General features: G+C 38.9%; 1 protein-coding gene and 1 pseudogene across 2 annotated transcripts in view; one reads left to right on the forward strand and one right to left on the reverse strand.

Annotated features, from left to right (window-relative positions):
* FARS2 (phenylalanyl-tRNA synthetase 2, mitochondrial) overlaps positions 1-21505 on the forward strand; it is a 596483-nt gene that overhangs the window by 484745 nt on the left and 90233 nt on the right. The gene's annotated exons all lie outside the window — the stretch shown is intronic.
* LOC111760762 (small nucleolar RNA SNORA31) lies at positions 8950-9086 on the reverse strand (annotated as a pseudogene).

Here is a 21505-nt window from a genome sequence, read left to right on the forward strand (position 1 = left end):
GCTTCACTGTGCCCGGAATTGTGGGAGCATCAAGAACAGACAAAAGATTGAATAGATGTGGCAACCCCCCTAAAAGAACTTTGGGAAACAAACCAATTAAAGAAGCATTCTGTGCTTTCCTTACTGATTATAACCCTGTGTCCTTTCTCCTTCTAACCTGTCTGCACCTTAAGGACAGGAGCTCCACTGCATCTGCTCGATGCACAGTGTCTGGCATGTATTTGATTGTTGAACTGCAGTGAGCTGGCACTGCTTCTAGCTACCTCCTTCCCTCTTGGTGTAATCAGAATGACTCCAGCAGCACTCATTCCTCCACCCGCTGCCTAGGGGACCGGAAATAACAAGGCCCCAAATGTATGCCTGTCCTCCCTGCTGCAACTGTCCGGGGAAGGGAGAGGAGATCCATGTCAGCAAGAGTGCAGTTACAATATTTTCATTTTAAAAACAGAACTTGGCTTTGGATGAATCGTATGCTTTATTTCTATGTATCAATAAAATTGATTTGTTAAAAAAAGGGACTTGGGCAGCAAAGAAGTGTGTGCTCCCTGACTTTCACATAGAATTTGGCTACAATTAGGCAAGCTGGACATGTGCCAGCTCTATCGAAGCGTGAGGGACAGCTATAAAAAAGTGTAGGGACTTTCCAAGAGATGAAGTTGTTGAGTTGCAATGGTATGTTGCTTATTTCAGACAAACTCAAACTTACTGGAAATCTAGAGCAGGGCTTCCCAAAGAGTGTACCTTAGCCCACAGAGGTATAGTGATGGTATAGTGGATGGATTGCAGGTACACTGAGGTAATGATCTCCTCAGCGCTCCCGACACCTGGGCATGCTGGGTATGGGACAGATTTTATATATAAATGGAGATATAGATATGGTGTAGATTCAGTTGTATAGTAATATAATATATATGCACATTTCAGAAGACTGGAAGGTTATACATCTGAGACTAACTGTTGTGGTTATCTCTTGAATTTTATTCTTATTTGTATATTTTTTTCATTTTTTAATTGTATTTTTTTAAGATACCTAGATCACACAAAATGTTACATTAAAAAATATGAGGTTCCCATATACCCCACCCCCCACCCTTCTCCCACATCAACAACCTCCTTCATCATTACGGCACATCCATTGCATGTGGTGAATATATCTTGGAGCACTGCTCCACCGCATGAATTTTAAGTCAACCAACTACCAGTCAAAATGTCAAAGTGAGACTTACCAGAGATTCTGTGGCCCAGCCAAAGATTTTTGTATATGTTATATTCAAACAGTGACTTGAAAACCAAACGACTGTGATTTTCAGTCAGTGAATTCTCTTCCAAACCAAAAAAAAAGAATGAAAGCAAAAAACAGATGTCACAGACCTGAAAAATTGTTGCAGATTGATTAGATTCACACCATTTATTTTCTTCACATTCAAACCTAATATCAGTTACAGTCAAAACTGCCAACTTTTTCTATTTGTAGATCTTCTCATAAAGTTAGCTTTATGTTTGAGAGATACATTAAAAAAGAGAAAACAAGCCTCCTGGTGAGCCATTCTAATTAGCAAAGCTCCACTGCTAGGCTGATCTTTGGATCTTATGGGATCAGGTTGAAGCAGGGGGCTGGAGATTTCCATTTACATCTTCCTTGTACCCCATGTCTGTAGACGGAGTAATGATTTGACAGCTCTATTTTAAGATGTGCTACGATTTTTCAAAATGTTTATGGTCATTCAAATTTCTTTTCTTGGCAGCAGTTCTGTGAATGCCTTATTTCTTTTGGCCCAGGCTCAGGTTCTTAAGGGGGAGGGCAGGCAATATTTGTTGCATTCTTCTCACATAGGAATGCCTGTATCCTAAATGAAATCCAAATCCTTAAGTTCTTCTGGAAGCAGTACTATTTTTGCCAGGCTTCAGCATCCTCCTGTATTTCCATATTTGAAACTGTGGCATTTGAGGACTCAGAGGGATTTAATTTTTAAGAGATTGCATGGTCCAATTCCTTCAATATGCAGATGAAAAAGTTGAGGCCAACACAGGCAAGAAATGCCCAAAGTCACAGAAGAGGTTAATGACACGGCTGAGCCTAATTCTCTTTTTACTACTTCTACTATTCTGTACTTTTAACCCAAGTTTCCCAATTATTACTGGGAACAGAAAATAGTTTTTCAATCTGCATTTTTTTGAGGGGAGAAGAAATTTTAAAAACACAATGCCTGTTACAAGGTAAGTGGTCAGTAAATATTTGGTCAAGAAGGTATTTGAGAAATTTGCACGTAATTACCTACTGAGTCAGTTTAAACACACACACACCTGCACACACACACATACATATAGCCACTGGGCAATAGGTGGTAATAGGAGGTGTGTTCTCAGAACATGCCCTTGATAATCATATGTTCCCAGCCTGCTGGCTCTGTTCAAAGGGGAAAGCTTTGAAGAGGAATCACAGAGAAATATCCTCCTTATCCATGAACACCTAGCGAAACTGTTGAGGTGAGAAAGCCACACATGCTTGTGTGCATGTGTTGTTGTTTTTTAATCCAAATGTATCTGACTTTTTTTCCTTTTAAAGATTTATTTATTTCTCCCCTACCCCCTCCATTGTCTGTTCTCTGTGTCCATTCTCTGTTTGTTCTTCCATGTCTGCTTGTACTCTCATTAGGCAGCTTGGGAACCAATCCTGGGACCTTCCAGAGTGAAAGAGAAGTGATCATTCTCTTGCATCACCTCAGCTCCCTATTCTGCTATGTCTTCTTATTGTCTCTCCTCTGTGCCTCTTGTTGTGTCATCTTGCTGTGCCAGTACTCCAGCACTCCTGCGCAGGACAGCACTCCGCATGGGCAAGCTCACCATGTGGGCCAGCTTGCCCTCACCAGGAGGCCCTGGGCATCAAACCCTGGACCTCCTGTATGGTAGATGGGAGCCCAACTGCTTGAGCCACATCTGCTTCCCTGTGTGCCTGTGTTTTGATATCAGGATAGTATTGTTGACAATCACTATTTAGTTATCAACTATGTTACCTGATTTTCCACATGTAACAAATACAGTGCTAAAAAGACTCATGTTAAATTAGGATAAATCATAGGGCCAAGCATAGTAGGAACATGTGTTGGCTAGTTTCTCAAATCCCATTTTGAAAGAGTAGCTTAGAAAATATTCAGAGAAGTACACTATAAGTGCCTATGAGAGCTAATTTTTACCAAAATAGGATTAAAGGTTGAGAGAAAATTCATAAATACCCCACAAAAGGTTCATTGTCATCATCATGTTTTCCTTTAAGAAGGAGCCATCAGGAAGTTCATTCCATTTTCTTTTCCATACCGTGACATTTTCCTTTTTCATATTTTGAGCAACATCTTGGTCATAGTCGTGTCATGCACTGCATAGAAACCATGATGAAAATCATCATTTTTTTCTCACCTGAGGGAAATTTCACTTTTTTAATGAATGAAGGGGACATTTAAAATATAAATTAAAATAAAGACAACTACTATTAAATTTGGTTAGGTTAATTTAAAAATAAAATAGCAGTCAAAACAACGTGACACATCTTTGCAACAGAAAGACTTACTTTAATACATACACTCTGTTTACATATGCAAGAAGGTTTTCTTAAAGTCACTTGATGTCAGCTTCAGTTATCTAGGAAACTCATCTGCATAGAACTTTGGATGAAAGAGGAAATTCTGTTTGTCTATTATTGATGATTTTGTTTATTTAATTCTTCTCTTTCTCTTCATCTTTTCTTATTATGTTCTTATACCTCAACTGGATTTTTTGAACTTTTTATTTTGAAATTATTTCAAACTCACAGGACAGTTGCAAAGATAACAAAACCCATGAAGAGAACGCCAAATACCTCCCCACTCAGATACCTAGATCCACCAACTTTTAATATTTTACTACATTTGCCATATCATTCTATCAATCGATCGATCTATTGATATTTATATAGCTAGTAATACGAAGCTATCTATTTTTCTAAACATTTGAGAGTAATGTGTATACATCATGGTTCTGGAACACTGAATATTTCCATATCCATTTCCTAAGAACAAGGATATTCATGTATGTAAGCACCCTAAGTACAAATCTCAAGTTCAAGACTTTTAACACTGATGTAAAACTTATAGTCTATAGTCCAGTTTTTTTGTATGTCCCAATAATGTCCTTTGGGGCATTTTCTCCTCCATTATTAGACACAATCCCAGGATCATGTTTTGCATTTAATTGTCATTGTCTCTTTAGTCTCCCTTTCTCTCTCTCTCTCTCTTTTTTCACCTGTGGAAACATATGAAGAACAAGATTTCCTAACCACTCCCAGTGGGATTAATCATGTTCACAATGTTGTGCTACCCTCACCAACATCCAATACCAGAACTTTCCCTTCACCCCAAAGAGAAACCTTGCAACCATTATGCATTCAAGTGGATTTTGTATTTGTTCAATCTAAATAATACCTTATGTATTAGACTGGATACATATTCAGAAAGTTAGATTTATATTATCTCCCATTTGTTAATCATGATAATGACAATATATTTTACTGCATATGCCTATGGTGTCCTGATTTTAATTTTCAAAATCATCCTAAGCTAGCCATAAGGTCATTTACAATGTCATAGTAAGATAGATTGTAACCTCTGTACCTTGTAGTAGTAGATTAAATAATTGCAAATAGGATTTTATGTTAAAAAGAAAGCTCAAAGTAATTAAAAGAATTCTACATGAGAGTTTCTGAATGTGAAAGTCTCATTTTAATTGTCTGTTAAGTGTTCTGAATTTACTAGGGCTTACTATGTGCTTTTTTTTCTTTAATATTAAGGGAAATCCTATTAGTCAATCTTACATATATGCCCCATCTTGCCTCAGTAATTATGACTGTAAAATTCCCTCCCTCAATCCAATGTCTGACCCGTGATATTTGTTACTTACTGAAGCCAGTATAAACAGACTTGAGCCAACTTAAATGTTGCCTTAGTATTTACTTAGTATAAAGAAAATTCCATATGAGAAGGCTCCGAGTAGACTCGTTCTTAGAACAACCAGGAGATAGTCATTACTGTTGGAAAGAATTACTTAGCCTGCTTTACTTGAGGAGTAGCCAATATAGATAGTTCTTTAAAAATCTCTCTGACATTAAAAGGCATATGTATATTTCTAATGCTCATACATCTAAGATTTTTCTCAGTTGATTTCCTGAAATGTTATTTTTTTAATTAAAAACATTTGGAATGTATAGCCTAAAAGAATTCATGTTTATCTCTTTGCAAAACTTTTATATAAAGTTATTGAATCAGAGTGAATTGTTTACCAAACCATGCCCCCCACTTTCTTTTTTGTATGGGCATGGTGTAAAAATGCTGAGAATCAACACATCGTAATAAAAAGGATGGGGATTTCAGAGGCCTGTGAAGTAGGTTAATGCATGCATTCAGCTTTCTTTCATCTCCTTTCCCTATCCCCTTTCAGCAGATTCTTTCTCCCCTCCTTTCACTGCAAGGTACAAATGCCCCTGTGCCTGTCTGCCACCACCCTCCCTCCTCCCAGTATAATAGCTGTTGAGAACTTGGCAGTGAACCAGCATAATAAAAGTCTGTCAGCCAGATTTGCCTAGGGCATTTAGGTGCTCCCAAAAACTCTCTAACAATTGTAGTCATAGAAAGAAACAGGAAGCTGCCCTCAAGAACCAGCCCCCCTTTGAGGGAGGAAGGCCTGCAGGTGCTAGAAGAATATCTGTTAGTCATAATGGCCTTGGAGATTAACCTGGCATAAGTGAGTGGGACAGGTAAGGATGAGCACCCACCGCAGATCAGGAGACAAGTAGGGGCTGTTACCAAAGTCCAGTTACTCTACTTTCCTTGGTATGCTGGTCTCACAGAGCATGTACATGTTGCTAGCACTTCTGGTTTGGGTCTGCATTGTTTTAAATATTCACAGGTCTATTTCACCCATTTGATTGTGATATAATTCCTAAGGGCAGGAATTATCTCTTATGCTTGGCATAAAAGAGACACTAAATGCTTATATAGGAAGTAAAGAAATGAATGAATGAATGAAGCAGTCTGTCAGCCGATCATTTAATACAGACAGCAGTAATGAGGGCATGGATTCAAATGATAACATTGAAAATTGCAAGAAACTGATAAAAGTGAAAAGCAGGGAGGTGAAATGAAGAGAAAGCACTTGAGAAGAGAATGACTGCAAGACCTTGAATTGTGTACAAGGAAGAATCCTGGAAATGGGCAGAAATAGGGAACTGAGCCAGAGAAGAGTTAGGAGGGAAGGTGACCAATTGACTTTTAGACAAGTTGAACCAAAAATACTCTTCTCAAAGAAGCAATATCTAAAACATCCCCCGGTTTCTACCACTCCAGTCCTCCCCATACGTGACCCATCCATTTTCCTGGAGTTCAAATTTCAGACAAATTACTTGCCAGCAGAACAGAACTATTTTATGGACTTAGCAGATGTACCTGTTATAAACAACACATCCATCAGTTCCTAAAGGTCACAGTTTGGGTTTGTGAAGGTTGCCAATGCGAAAATACCAGAAATGGATTGGTTTTTATAATGAGGAATTTGTTAGGAAAAACCTCACAGTTTTTGAAATGGTGAAAATGTCCAAATAAGGCATCATCAGAGATGCTTTCTCACTGAAGGTCGGCGGCTGGACAGGTCCTGGGCTCCTATCATGGGGTGAGGCAAGATGGCAGCTCTCTGGCTGGGCCTCTGCCTTCTCCACCAGGCCACTTCTCCCTGGGCTTAGCCGTGGTCCATCAGTTACATGGCAGGGCTCTCCTCTTGAGCCTTGGACTGCTCGGTGGGCCTAGCCTCTTGGGGCTTCTTTGTCTTTCTGTGACTGCAGGCAATCCTCTTTCTCACATGGCATGGTCAAAACAGTGGCTACGTTCCTCGGTGTCTCTTCTCTGTGTGTGTGTGTGTGTGTGTGTGTGTGTGTGTGTGTGTGTGTGTGTTCTTAGTTATATAAGACCCAACAAGAGGGTGGAGGCCCAACCTGGGTATGCGTCACAGACCAAAAGTCCCATCAAAAGCTCTAAAGCAACCTAATTGAAAGTGGTCTAATCAAAGGGTCCCTTAATTGAATATAATGTCATCAAAGGGCCCAACACCCACAGAAGTGAATTAGTTCAAGGACATAAAAAAATCTCTCCTGAGATTCACAAAATTCAAACCATCACAGTCACCATCCTTTGTAGATTTGGGAGACTGGTGCCTTGCGGATGCGTTGGAGGACAGCTTTCCCAGCACTGTAGATTCCCATCGCCTAGAGGACACCTGCCCGTTAGGATTAGCCCCGTACTCCTTGGCATCCTTCACAGTCACTAAGTTCACATCTGGGAAAACACACTTTTACCATCTGTGTTGTAAATTCTGTGTCTTAAGCCACTATTGCAGAGTGCCTCTTAAATCTGATGGCATCGATTCCCCTCGTTCCACACCCAGCCACCCTTTGTAACACAAAGGCTGTTTGAGCCCTGTTTAGGTCAAGGCCTTTGGAAGCTGTCTCATCGGCCTACGGAGCTGCAAACATCTACTTCCTACATTTTTTCCTCTTCTATTAGAAAAGCTGTAGAAAATACTCTGATACAAGCTCTTTCAAGTCTGTGAGCTACAAAGAAAAGATTGTAAATAATTTTCCATATTCAACCTTTATGTTCCCCAAAGTTTTGGGTGAGCTATCTAGATTTTCCAAGGTCTTTGCTCAAAGTTCTGCCAAATAATGGAATGAGACGATATGTCGCACATGCTTCATGGCGATTTCACCTACCATGTCTGATAGCTAAACAACTCACGATGCAGTGCAGTCTTGCCCCAGACCTGGCACCTCTTCGGACAGAAGGGACTGTCTTAAAAACACATTGATGTGTGGTTGGCATAGTCAGCTAAACTCTAGGAGTATCCTGCCAGAGGCCTGTCCTGAGGAAATAGTCTCCGAAATGTTTTGCCAGTCAAAAGATGACAAGCAAGTGGCTTTCAGTTGAAGTCCAGAAAGCACAGTGGAAAAGCAAACCTTTGACTTTTTGATGTTTCCTTCAGGCCATGCTTTTTAGGGGTGATGCCCTCTCTACCCTCAGAGACTCTAACTGTGTAAGACCTTCATCCTCAAAAGGAGTCATCACTGACCTCAGAGAATTGCTACCAAAATGTGCCCTCCCAGCCTTTCCTTTAGAATCCAAACGAAAACATTAAACCCTACTTAACTGACATCTGGAACCCCTTGAACGTTTGTTTGTTTTTGGCTTTTTTTTTTTTTTTTGGCAGTTTGCCCAGTGACCTTTCTCTGTCACCTGGTTAGCTGTAGATACTTCATAACATCGATCATCCCAGTGCCCCTTCTTTCCCCAGGGTACCCTAAACAGTGCAGTGCCTTAGAAATACTAGAGAAGAAACTACTCAAAAGTGAATTTTCTGCCTCATAATTGTTACAGTATTATCACTCAGTTGCCAATACAGAGAATCTCTTCTGGGTTATCTTGCCTATTCCAAGGTCACTGCCAGGAAGCAGCTATGTCTAGAGGAAACTTCTGTCATTTCCTGGTTTCCTCCAAAACTCCTAACTGTGGCCTGAGCCAGAGGAAATCCCCACAATTCAGCTCCCTTCCTAACAGTCCCCTACAGTGACAGCCTTTTATTTACTTACAGAAAGCAGTTTAGCTTCCTCTGTTTCAACTTCCCTTTTCCAGAGGGCCTTACTTTTTAAAAATAATTTTAAAAATTCAAGTAATTGAAAGTATAAAGTAAGTTAAAAAATAATAATAATAATAATAATTGAATTGTTTCCTTAACCTAAAGAGTTTTTCTCTCTCTAAAGCTGAATATTAGCCTCCAACCCAATGTGGAAACAGCAGTAGCCAGGAATTTTTTTTTCCCCTGTTTATAAGTTTAATTCTTATTGCAAAGATTATTTCCCCTTCCCATGTTTTTAGAATTTCCTGTATTCTCCCATTCAGTCTTGGCTGCCACAACCAGACAGACAGAAAACAAGCATGAGGACCTTCTTTTCTTTGCATCTATAGTGGAAACCTTAGCAGCAGACATTAACTGCTCCAGGTCTGTCAGAGATGCATTGCCAGGAATATTTAAATAGCATGTCATTTTCTTGCACCTATATAATGAAAATCAAATTTCAACAAACTCCAGTAGCTACCATTACAGGGTAGCTCTGATACTGTTAGAGCTTTGGTAAGGTCTTCAGAAATAAATGTTGTGGTCAGAGCATTTGTGTATGACTGGACGCTATATAAATTTAGATAAAGTTGCATTTCAGTCTGCGGTCTTGAGAAAAAAAAAATGCCCTTCCAATACCCAGGCACATAACCAGGAAATCAAGACTGTAATTCTGATGGTAAAAATAGATGTGTTATACGGAGTTATCCAAATCATCAGATTGTCCAGATATCACCCTTTTTTTTTAACCCACAAAGTCATACAGAAAAGGATTTCTGGTCAGTATCTCAATCCATGATAGAGGTGGGCATAGGGAAAATGTTAACGAGAATTAAGGTAAATCTGAAAAAAGAGAAAATCAGAACTCCCCATGTTTCTCACCCAGTTGTCCTGTCTTTCCTGCCATCATCACCACATGCAGTGCATATAGAAGATGGTTTATTGTTACATTTTAGTTATGCTCCTTCTAGAAAATTCAAGTCCACATACTATTACCACATAACTTTTTAGTGTATTTCCTTCTAATTATGTTTTCATGCATATTTTTTCTTTTGCAAAGTCGTGTTTAAAATTAATATAAAATTTTTTGCTTTAAAAGTATTATTAAAGTAGCTCAAGCAATCAGTGAAAAAAATTACTTGTTTTAATAGAAAGGTAGGAATTTCAATAGAAAACAATTCACTAAACAGTGTATCTAAATTTTTTAATTTAAAAAATATATTATCTGTGTCACTGTTACAACCTATTCAATTAACAACTACAATAACAAGAGATCTGCTTTGTTCAGTGGTTACACCCCCCCACCACCACCACATTTGTTCATTCCTCAGTCTTAAGGGGTTTGGGACCATGTTTGCTCTGATTGCTTCAGGCTGAGAAGGAATGTAGATCTTATGGGAAAGAGGAATGGAGTTGTTTTGCTTGCAGTTGAAAATACTCCTTGTTTTGAGGGGTGGGGCTGGTCCAGCCTCATCATTTTGTTGGTTGTCCAGGGAAGGCCCAAAGAACTGGAGGGTGGGAGTTGACCATGCATCTGCTGGGCTTCAGGGCTTAGCCAGCATATGAACAATCTGATGCCTTTTAGTCTCTGAGAACTATATTTAACAGGTAACTTGAAAATTATAGGTTCAGATAAAAGGAGTAGAAGAATTGTGATTAGGGAACTTATAAATGAGTAACAATATATCTAAATTTATGGTCAGAAAACAAATTTTAAGTTTTACCTAACCAGTGATCAAAGAAATACAATTTAAAATAATGGTTCCAATTTTCATCTGCAGTTAAAAATATAAAAATAATATCTTTTTTTGTCTTTATTTTTTTAATATTACATTAAAAAAAATGAGGTCCCCATATACCCCCCACCTGCCATATCTACTTCTTATAAGAGAGTTATGATAAAACTATTCTCATAAAAGGCTGTATTGAGTGTAAATCTCCAGAAGTATATTTTGGCAATATGAATCAGTTTTAAAGTACCCCATACCCTTTATCCAATAATTCTTCTTTTAAAAATCTGTACTGAGGAATTTATCTGAGGAGGGTTTAAATTTTTTGCATTATTACCTTTAAAAGTGAAAATTTGGCAACAGTCTAAATATTTACCCAGAGAGAAACAAATTATAGTTTATTCAGCTGAACAGTGAGCTATTTTGCAGATATTTACAACACTTCATAGAATTTTTACTGACATTAAAAGAAAAAAAATCACAATGCGACAATAGTTTTAAAGAGTGTTTTAGTTTCCTCACTGCCAAAACAAATACCATGCAATGGGTTGGCTTCAACAATGAGAATTTAATAGCTCACAGTTTTGAGGCTAGAAAGTCCAAAATGCTTTCTTTCAAAACACTGTGGCACTCCGGGGCTGGCTGCTGGTTATCCTTGGTCCTTGGCTTTTCCGTCAAATGGCAGTGCACATGGCAGCTGCCCCTAGCTTCTCTGGGTCCTGCTGACTTCTGGTTTCTTCCCTGGCTTTCTCTCCAGATGTCTGAATTTTATTCTGCTTGTAAAGGATCCTAGTAATTCAGATTAAAGCCCAACCTAATTCAATTGGGCTATACCTTAACTGAAGTAACCTCATCAAAATGTCTTAGTTACAGTGGACTCATACTCACAAGAATGGACCAAGACTAAGAGCACGTTTTTGTGGTGCTACATAGCTCCAAGCCACCACAGAGGGTAATGGAAAGAATCTGTGTTCTAATTCAAATTCTATAAATATATTCACATGTACCCCTAAGGGAGTGTGCAGCAAGCAAACACATTTAACAATGGTTTCACTGGCTGATAGGACCACAGGTGATTTTTATTTTCTTTCTACTTTACCATATTCCACAAATTATCTTCAATGAGTGATTATGTCATTTGTATACAGGGAGAAAATGTGACTTAAAAAAAAAAGAACTGCACACTTTAGAAGCAGCTTATCAAGTGCATTAACAACACAGGATGGGAAAATCCCTAGGATTTAGACGCCCTTTCTTCCCATCTCAGACTTTGGTTGATCCATCTGCTAACAAACTGCTGACTCTTTTCTCAAGAGTTCAAAGAAATGAAGCCGGCGCTGACTGGGGCCTTTATTAAAGTCTTCTCAGCTTTCTTAGAGTTGTTTCTGTTTTTCCTCTTCCTCCTCTGAGTTCCTCCCTCCCTTCTACTTTTTTCCTGATCCTGGTTACATTTGGCCAGTCGTTGAAGTAATTATTTCATAAATAATTTGTGAAGTGATTTCACTCCCTCTGACAACAGGCTGCATTTGCCCTGATAAATGAAAGAGAAAGAGCCTGAATTATGGCTGCTTAGCGACAGCCCATCAAGCTCTGCCCTACTCAGAATGTGGTTTAGAGTCTAGTAAAAAGCCGCTTCCCATTTTACCTCAATTTATGCGGTGTTTTTACTTCCAGCAAACTTTTGGTAGTCAAACAAGAAAAGAATGGATATGTTTATTATAGCACATCACCTTGACAGAAAATTACATAACCATTAAAAATTATAAAGACCAGGTTGCAACATGAGAAGTGCTATTTTTTTAAAATGGGGAAAAAATTGATACCTTTATATGGTTATAAAAGTGTAACAATATATGTGTGTATTGTAAGGAAATAGAGGAAACATGAAAAAATGAAAATAAATTTGAAGGCAGATAATTTTTTAAAAATCAGCAATAAATGTTTATTGCCAGACACTGCTAGGCCCACTTATGGTTTGCTGGGGGGTTTGTTTGGTTTGGTTTTTTATGTAGTTTGTGTAATAGATTTGCTTTTAAAGAAATGTAACAAATGTAAGTAAGGGTGGTGGAATCCATTTTCACGAAGATATTACCATGGGCAGCATTAACTCTCTAAAGGGGGCAGTCACTATATGAGTCTTTGCACACTGGATCCATGTAAAACTTACCAGATGTGGCTTTTCTCCCCCTTCTTTGCATGTTATTCATTCATCTGTACCCTGCTCTGTGCCAGGTTCTATTCCCACTGTAGACGATAAGCAGGGACCAAGACCCACAAGTCTCTGCCCTCATGGAGTTTCCAGTTATTTAAAAGCCAGGCACTAAACAGATAAACACCTTCATTTTACAGTATAGTTCCAAGTACTGAGTACATGCAGTGAAGAAAAGCAGAAAAGTGAAATTGGAAAGGGTGACTTATTTTAATGACAGTTAAGGAAGACATCTCTGAGAAAGCAGGGAACTTTCTTTTTGAAGTGAAGAAGCAAGCCATGTAAAGTTTAGGGTAAACAGCAGGAATAGAAAGTGCAAAGGCCCTGTGACAGGAACAAGGTCAGCCTGTCCCGGGAGGAAATGAGTTCAGAGGGGTGGGCAGGAACAGGAAATGGAAGGGTATATGGGCCACACCAAGGGAGTATTCTTAGTGTGATGGCAAGTTTTAAGGGTTTCCAGCAGATTTACTCATTCAACAAGACATCTGACTTCTCCATAGAGAATGAACTGTCAGAGAAGAAGAGGGGAAGTGGAGAACCAGCTAGAGGCATTCCAACAGTCCAGACAAGTGATGTAGGTGGCTTGAACTGGGATGGTGGTTGTAGGTAGGGAGAGAATAAGGTTATATTTGAAGGTGGTGTGCACAGGACATGCTGATGCATCAGAGCTGCGGTGTAAGATAGAGAAGAGACAGGACAATTCCTAGATTTTGGAATGAGTGGCCAGGTGAATGGTGATGCCTTGTGCTGGGAAGGCGTGGGTTTTATTACTTCTTGGTGAAAAGCTCCCTAGATTTGACTCCAGTGTACCTACTGGATCAGCCTGAATGCTGAATTCCAGAATAGGAATTCCAAAATTCCCTAGCTACATCATCAGAGAGGGAAAGAAGTTTCCTGATAAGTGGAGGGAGCCAAGAAACTTTATTCTAGACCACCTCGGCTACAGACTAGCAGATTGGTCTTGGGCAAATGGCTTCATCTGTGTGACTTGCAGTTTCCTGGAAAATGGGGGAATATCTGCCAGGTCTACCTTTCAGAGCTGTGTACACTGTCCTAAGTTGAAAAACAGACACACAGTGGCACTGTCACTGCTGCCTGCAGTACTTTGAGGTAAGAATTTTCTCATTTTATGAAAAATCAACACACGCACATCCTGGTATATGCAATTGGTAATCGAAAAAAATTAAGGCAGAAAAATACATATTTTTTTTTATTTTACGTATTTTTCTGCTTTTATTTTTATAAACTCACCCAGTCACACTCATTCTCACTGAGAGGTGTCATATTGCCTGAGCCATTATATTGTTTTGCACGAAACATTAGCTGCCGCCTCAGTCTTTGTCTGGAGTTCTCTCTTGTCACTAGGTGTGTCCGCGCCAGAGCAGTGCGTCTATCCATTTCATTAACGCTATTTAATTATTACTAATGCCCCAAAGTACAAGAGTAGTGATGCTGGTAGCTCTGATAAGCCTAAGAAGAGTTGTAAGTGTGCCTACATTTATATGAAAAAAAAATCAAAATTTTAGCCTTAGGAAAGAAAAAAAGTCTGCTTTGGAGGTTGCGAGAATGCTAGGAAAAAAGGAATCTTCCATATGTTCCATGCTAATTAGGGAGAGGGAAACTTTGCAAAAGTGTTACCGTAGCACCTAAAACTGCGAAAGTTACGGCCATGGTGCATGACAAACCTTTGTGAAAATGGAGAAAGCACTGAATGTGTGGATAGAACACGTGATCCAAAACTGTTCCTGCCGATGGCCTAGTGTTGCCTGAGAGGGCTAAGGTGCTTCAAGAACAATTTAGCAAAGATGAAGCTAATGCAAAGCCATTTACCACAAGCAAAGGCTGGGCATGGCATATAGGTTTAAAGAAAGGTCTGGACTGAAAATCCTATTGGAGAGGCTGCATCTGCGAGTGAAGAAGCTGGTGCCACGTTTCCCGCAGGACTGAAGAAAATCACTGAAGAAGGGAAATGTGATCCAAGGCAAGTCTTCAGTTGTGAGGAGACTGGGCTTTTGGGGGGGAAAACCGAGCATTCACAGAGCTTCAAGGCAGGCACCAGGGCATAAAGTGTGGAAGGATAGAGAGAGAGAATTAAAATGTTAAAATTATTTCCATAATTAATTTTGTTTATTTATTGTTATTAGAGTGTTTATTTGTCTTATTTCTAAAAATGTGTGATAGATAAGTTGGTATAAGAAATACTTATTAAATAATGGGGTCACTACAGTGTGCAGTTTCCACATTACGTGAAGGGTCTTGGAATGAACTGGTCGCATAAAACAGGGTCCTACTGTACTTAGAATTGTGACCCAGATCCTGCAGAAGCACCAGGGACGTGCTGAGGCTACGAATAAAATGTGCTGTTTGTTGCTCAGCTCCTCACCTATCCCGGGGCCAGCTCAGCTCACCAGCACAGAAAAGTAACACCTTAAAAAGATTGCCTTCAGGAGTGAAACGAAAAGGATGTTTTGTTAATCCCCCAGTAGCCAGAAAATTCAATGTGCATTTCATTCTCCTTCGATTCCCTTCGGCTGAGATGGTCTGTTTTCATGACCACTGCCCTCTGTGTCAGCAGATGTGCCCCTTGTTTCCCAGGGACACTTCCATCACCCTTACCCCAAATCGAGCCCAGCCGTATAAATGAGACGCCGCCTCGGAAGCTGACGTTTCCCCTCCAAGTACTGTTGAAGAGTCCTCTGCAGTGAATTTTCCTTTCTCCCCCTCAGATGCCATCTTGAAAGAGCCAAGTGCCTGTCACCTACAGGAGAGAGTTACACATCGAAGAGAGAGGCAGAATGGGTTGGAAAGGACTATTTAGGGAGCTAATCTCAGCCATTAGCTGTTTTCCTTGCTAACAGGAGCCTGATTCTATTATATCAGTGGCAGGACTCTATTAAGACAGGTTTCTTTGACTCCTAGTACTCTATTTAAACTTCTGAAGACATTCAAATTGACAGTTCACCAGCTAGGGAAAAATATGCCAGTCTTTCCCTATAGGAATAAAAAAAAAAAAAAAAGTGAAACCAGAGAACAATTTCCTTGTATAATTGCCATTCTTTCTTTTTTTAGAGAAGTTGTGGGTTTACAGAAAAATCATACATAAAACATAGGGTTCCCATATACCACCCTCTTATTAACACCTTGTATTAGTGTGGTGTATTTCTTATCATTGGTAACAGCACACTTTTATAATTATTCTATTAACTGGATTTCATGGTTTAACTTAGCATTTACTGTGTTGTGTACTTCCATGGATTTTTTTTAAAAAGATTTATTCTACTAACATATATACAACTTAAAATTTCTCCATAGAAACTGTATATTTTAAGGCATAACTCCCTATTCCCTAACCCCTTTCCATCCCCTGGTGACGTATATTCTAAATGCTGACTCTACGAGTTTGCTTATTCTAATTATTTCATATCAGTGTGATCACACAATATTTGTCTTGGCTTATTTCATTCAACATGATGTATTCAAGACTCATTCATGCTGTTCCTTATGTCAGAACTCCATTCCTTTTTATGGTTGAATAACATTCCATTGTGTATGTATACCACATTTTGTTTATCCATTCATCAGTTGATAGACACTTGGGTTGCTTCCATGTTTTGGCAGTTGTGAATAATGTCTCTATGAACATCAGTGTGAAAATACCTGTTCAGGGCCCTGCTTTCAATTCTTTTGGGTATAGACCTAAAAGTGGGATTAAAAAGTCATATGGTAATTCTATACTTAACTTTCTGAGAAAGTTAAGTTTCTAAGAAACTGCCAAACTGTGTTCCACAATGGCTGCACCATTTTACGTTCCCATCAACAAAGAATGAGTGTTCCTATTACTCCACATCCTTTCCAAGACTTGTACTTTTCCATGTTTTTCCATGTTTTTAATAATATTCTAGTGAGTATGAAATGGTATTTCATTGTGGTTTTGATTTGCATTTCCCTAATGGCTAATGATATTGAACATCATTTCATATGCATTTTGGACATTTGAAAATGTCTATTCAATTCTTTTACCCATTTTTAAATTGGGTTATTTGTCTCTTTCTTATTGAGTTAAAGAATTGCTTTATATAGTCTAGATAATAAACCTGTATTGGGTATGTGGTTTCTAAATATTTTATCCTATTTTGTGGTTTGTCTTTTTACTTTCAATTTAAAGTCTGTTGAGGCCAAAAAGTTTGTAATTCTGATAAGGACCCATTTATCTGTTTTTTCTTTTGTTGTTTGTGCTCTTGGTATAAAATATAATAAACAATTGCCTAACACATGGTCCTGAAGATGCTTCCTTATGTTTTCTTCTAGGAGTTCTATAATTCTGGCTTTTGTATTTATGTCTTTGATTCATTTTGAGTTGATTTGTATAAGTGGTACAAGGCAGGGGTCCACCTTCATTCCTTTGCAAATGGAGATTCATTTTTCCCAGCACCACTTTTTGAAGACATTATTCTTTCCCAATTGAGTGGTCTTTGCCCCCTTATCAAAAATCAATTGGCCTTAAATGTAAGGTTGGTCCTCCCTCCCTCCCTCCCTCCCTCCCATCCTTCCTTCCTTCTTTCTTTCTTTCTCTCTCTCTCTCTCATTCTTCTTTCTTTTTAATTTCTGAGCTTTCGGTTCAATTCTATTGGTCTTTATGTCTGTTGTTGTACTCTTTTTGTTACTGTGGCTTTGTATTCAATTATAAGATCAGGAAGTGCAAGTCCCTCAAATTCTTTCTTTTTCAGTATGGCTTTGGCTACCTGGGGCCCCTTACCCTTTCATATGAATTTGATGATTAGCTCTTCCATTTCCGCAAAGAAGTTGTTGGAGTTTTCATTGGGATTGCATTGACTCTAAAAAGCTTTGAGTTAAGATTGACAACTTAACAATATTTAGTCTTCCAATACACAGGCACAGAATATCCTTCCATTTGTTTCAGTCATCTTTGATTTCTTTTAGCAGTATTTTATACTTTTCTGAATATAAATCCTTTACACCCTTGTTTAGATTTGTCCCTAGATATTTGTTTCTTTTAGTTGGTATTGTAAATGGAATCATTGTCTTGATTTCTTCTTCTAACTTTTCATTACTACTGTATGGAAACACTACTGATTTGGGAGTGTTGATCTCATTTCCCACCACTTTGCTGAATGTATTAGCTCTCAGTGCTTCATTGTGAATTTTTTAGGATTTTCTGCTTGTAGAATCATGTCATCTGCAAACAGGGAAAGTTTTCTTCCTTTTTAATTTGGATACCTTTAATCTTTTTTTTTCTTGCCTGATTGCCCTGGCTAGAACTTTCAGGACAATGTTGAATAACAGTAGTGGCAGTGGGCATCCTTGTCTTATTCCTGAGGGAAATAATTCAGTCTTTTACCATTAAGTATGATGTTATCAGTGGGTTTTTCATATATGCCCTTCATCATATTGAGGAAGTTTCCTTCTATTCCTAGTTTTCTAAGTGTTTTGATCAAGGAGGGGTGCTGCATTTTATCAAATGCCTTTTCTTCATCATTTGAGATGAGCATTTATTTTTTTCCCCCTGCATTCTATTAATGTAGTGTATTACATTAATTGACTTTCTTATGATGAACCACCCTTGGATACCTGAGATAAATTCCCCTTGATCCTGGTATGTAATCTATTAATGTGCTGTTGGATTTGGTTTTTTAGGATTTTGCCTTCTTGCTTCATGGTTTCTGATGAGAAATTCGTACTCAATCTAATTGGATCCTCCTTGTACATAACTTGTTGCTTTTCTCTTGCAGCTCTAAGAACTCTCCCCTTGTCCTTTGCACTTGACAGTTTGATCAGTATGTGATGTGGTCTGTTTTTATTCAAGTTTGTCCTGTTTGGTGTTCCCTGAGTTTCTTGAATGTATACATATACATTGTATGCTAAGTTTGGGAAATTTTCTCTTATTTTTTTTTTTTTTTTTTTTTTATTCCTTCTGCACCTTTCTCTCTCTCTTCTCTGTCTGGGACTCCCATAATACATATTCTGGTATACTTGGTAGTGTCCCCAAAGGTCTCTTAGGCTCTTCTTGCTTTTTATAATTCTTTTTCTCTCAGCTCTTCAGCCTGCTCACTTCAGTTGTCTTGATCCTTTCTTTTACCAGATCCAGTCTTCTGTTGAAGCACTCCTCAGGATTTTTGTATCTGTTATTGTGGTCTTCAATTCTAGTAGTTCTTCAATTTTAGTAGTTTTGTTTAGATCCTTTTAAATATTTCTGTCTCTTTTTCAAGATTCTTATATTGTACCTTCATTGTTTTCCTGACATCCCTTAGTTCTTTCTCTATTTTCTCCTTCATCTTTTTGAGCATACTGCATATTGAAGATCTATTTTTTTTTTCTTTTTTGTCTGTTTCCCAAATATCCATAGTCTGGTCATCTTTGTTGATGTTCCCTGATTTTTATTCTTCCTTTGCATAGGCCATTATTTCTTGTTCCTTTGTCATCTTGTAATCTTTTGTTGCACACTGTATGTTTTAATATTTTAAAATGTTAACTCGGGTTTATTTCCTGAAATATTTGTTTCTTGAGTCTATAACCAGCTGGTGATAATGACAGAAATTGTCTTGAGTCTTCGGAGCTAACAAAACCAAGCATTTCTAAGCAAGAAACAGCTTTCACCTTCTTTGCAAATTGACTTTGTGTTGGCTTTTGCTCCCCATCAAAGTTCAGTTCTCCTATCAGGTAGGTTAGCCCAAGGTGAATACAAAGTGTAGAGTCCTCCATGTTTTTCTTGAGTCTTTTTGTCCTGTGCTTATGCTTGCTAGTGGTCTTAGGAGGTCCCCTAATTACATAAGTTTGAATGCCCCCTCTATTTCCCAGGAAACAGATTTTCTCCCTATCCCAGGTCTCCCATTTAAAGACTTTAAACAGCTAAGCCATTGCCTCCAGGCCATCCACCTCAATTGTTTCTTAGTCTGCTTTTTTGTTTCAAACTCCTTTTCCTGGAGGTCAAATTTTGGGAGCAGGGACATGCTGAAGAGGAGTTTCCCAAGTCATGATTTCCCGGCTGAAAGAAGGTCCGGGACCTACAAAAGGTAGGTCCTACTCTGGAGAGGGAATGAGGGAGGAGTCAGAAAGGGTTCTAGGAACTTCTTCCACAACTCCCCAAAGCTATACTTTCTTGACTTGACCCCCTCCCCAGCCAGTGCAGATCTACTACTGTCCTCTGCAGCTCTGAGGAAGCTTACCATCCTTAAGTCTCTTCTGCTGACTTTGTCTGGGGTACATTGGAATAATGGCTGCCCTCAGAGCCAGACCCTCCAGTGACCCAAGGTAGCTAATCAAAAGCTGTGGTAAGTGATCAGATTGTTCTCCTCACCTCCTGGATCGTAGGGAAGTGAATTTTTATGTCTTCTCTGATATTAGGCACATACACTAGGGGCTGAACTGTATTGCTGACTGCCACTAGAGTGGGGAACCAGTAAGTGCCCCACAGAGAGAGCAATTTACTGGTGTTTACCGTAACTTACCAGTGTTCTCCTCCCTCTCTTTCCTGGATGCATGCAATGTTGTATTGGACTCTGGAGTTTCTCAATAGCTGATTCAGTTCCTTCCTCTTTAATAGTTATACTGGTGAAGGGATTGATTCCTGAAGCTTTCCACTCTGCCATCTTCTAAAAATTACCTCACTACAATTTCTATTTTTGAAATGGCAAAATGAAGAATCCTTGACCCAAACACTATGGATTTCACGTTGGTTCATGACAATGAGAAGAAATTCACCTCAAAAGATGTAATTGTCCCAAAGTGTCAGGAGGCAACCATAGCCCAATGAAAAATGAAGCTGAACAACCTAAAATGTAATTCAAAAGGAAATGGGAAGTGGTCCTGTTGATTGGGGCCAAAACCAATCAACACTTTCTTTATTTCTGTCCTTTCAGGTAAAGATTATTTTCTCCTCATATATATTTGCTTTTACATAAAAGGTTCAACAGTGAGCTAGGTATAGGAACTGAGACTTTCTCCTGCTTTCCTGTGAGCCTCTCCCTCTTCTTTCTGCAGACCTAAGTATTGAACTGATCTGAGTTTATAGTTCAAATGGTTGAGTTCAAAACTGTCCTTCCCAACCCTTCCAACCCAGCCAGGCATATTACAACAATTGAGGTAAGCTGTGAGGCCTTTTTCCCAACATACTGCAAGTCATTATTGTAACAGAATGTCTTAATTCCAGAGATATCTGACCTTTGCCTCTAAGTGCTGTACAGTGATCACATTTCTATTAGCCTGGCTAACTCTGATGAATAGAAAAGCAGAAAGATTTAGTTTTGTGAGCAGTATAAGCAGGGTAACTCTCTAAACTGGTGAAGGCAGTTTAAATTCTACCTGCAATAAAATGTCTATGATTCCAGATAGTGGCTTAAGGCTGGGCATGGGCATGAGAGGAGTATGGCTGCTGCCCTCTTGGACTGGCCTCTAAAGATAGAGACTGGGTCCAGAGCACGGTCATGTATCCAAAGTCTTCCTGGAAGAAGGATTGCATTTGGTCTGCTACTTCTGATTCAAGTCTGGTTGCCTTGACATTATTTCCTCTTATGTTAGGGTGAAAAACTCTCCCTTACCTTAGCAAGAAGAGTGGAAACTATAGATTTTAAAGGGTGCTAGTTGAGCTGAAGAGCTTTAGAGTATAGTTCCCACCATTCACTGGGTGGATAATCTGATTGTTCTCTACTTCCTCAGTATTCACATGGAAGATGGTGAAAATGACGCCTGGCCCTAATTTATAGCACCCTAAAGCACACTCAGGGAAACATCTCTGTTTCTCTTGCAGTACCTATCATAGTCCACAGTGGCCCACAGTGATGTTCAATATCAGTAGAATGAATACATGTATTACATTGATGCTAACAGTCTTTGTTTCTATGAGGTTTTTTTTTTTTTCATATTC

Source organism: Dasypus novemcinctus, chromosome 22 (genome assembly GCF_030445035.2).
Source record: "Dasypus novemcinctus isolate mDasNov1 chromosome 22, mDasNov1.1.hap2, whole genome shotgun sequence".
In the NCBI taxonomy this organism is placed as follows: Eukaryota; Metazoa; Chordata; class Mammalia; order Cingulata; family Dasypodidae; genus Dasypus; species Dasypus novemcinctus.